The sequence below is a fragment of the Saccopteryx bilineata genome, chromosome 2, assembly GCF_036850765.1.
Source record: "Saccopteryx bilineata isolate mSacBil1 chromosome 2, mSacBil1_pri_phased_curated, whole genome shotgun sequence".
Classification (NCBI taxonomy): domain Eukaryota; kingdom Metazoa; phylum Chordata; class Mammalia; order Chiroptera; family Emballonuridae; genus Saccopteryx; species Saccopteryx bilineata.
The window spans coordinates 308120732-308121238 of record NC_089491.1 but is presented as its reverse complement, the minus strand read 5'-3'; positions in this window follow the sequence as shown (position 1 = coordinate 308121238).

The window sequence follows — 507 nt, the reverse complement described above, 5'->3', positions numbered from 1 at the left end:
TTAATACATGGGAATGGGGGCGCATCTCTCGTCACTAATTGACATCAGGAACGACTTTCCCTTCTAGAGGCTCTGGGGGCGGGGGGAAGGATCAATCTTTCCACGTCCCAGATTCCAGTAGATTTCGCATAGCCGGGTCTGTGGCCCTAAAAAATTAAACACTGCCATCCCCAAGGAGCTCGGGGTTAGGTTTCCGACAGTGGGTCGAGGAAAGCAGCCTCAAGAGGGGCTGCAGGCGGAACCAAGGCCAGAAGTCAGTAATAGCCAGGCGTTCGTTTAGGGCCGAGGTCGCTGTCCGGCTTCGGAGTCCCAGGATCGCTGAGGGCCGCAGGAATCTGGAGGCGGAGGTTGGAGGAGCAGCAACTCAGGGAACAGCCAGGCCGCAGACAATGGACACGGCGGCGGGAGGGCGGCGACGGCGGGAACAGCCGGGAGGCGGCACCCGGAGCGCGCTCCCCGCCCCCTGCACCCCACGCCTCGTCCCCTCCCCCTCCGCCGCCGCCGCCG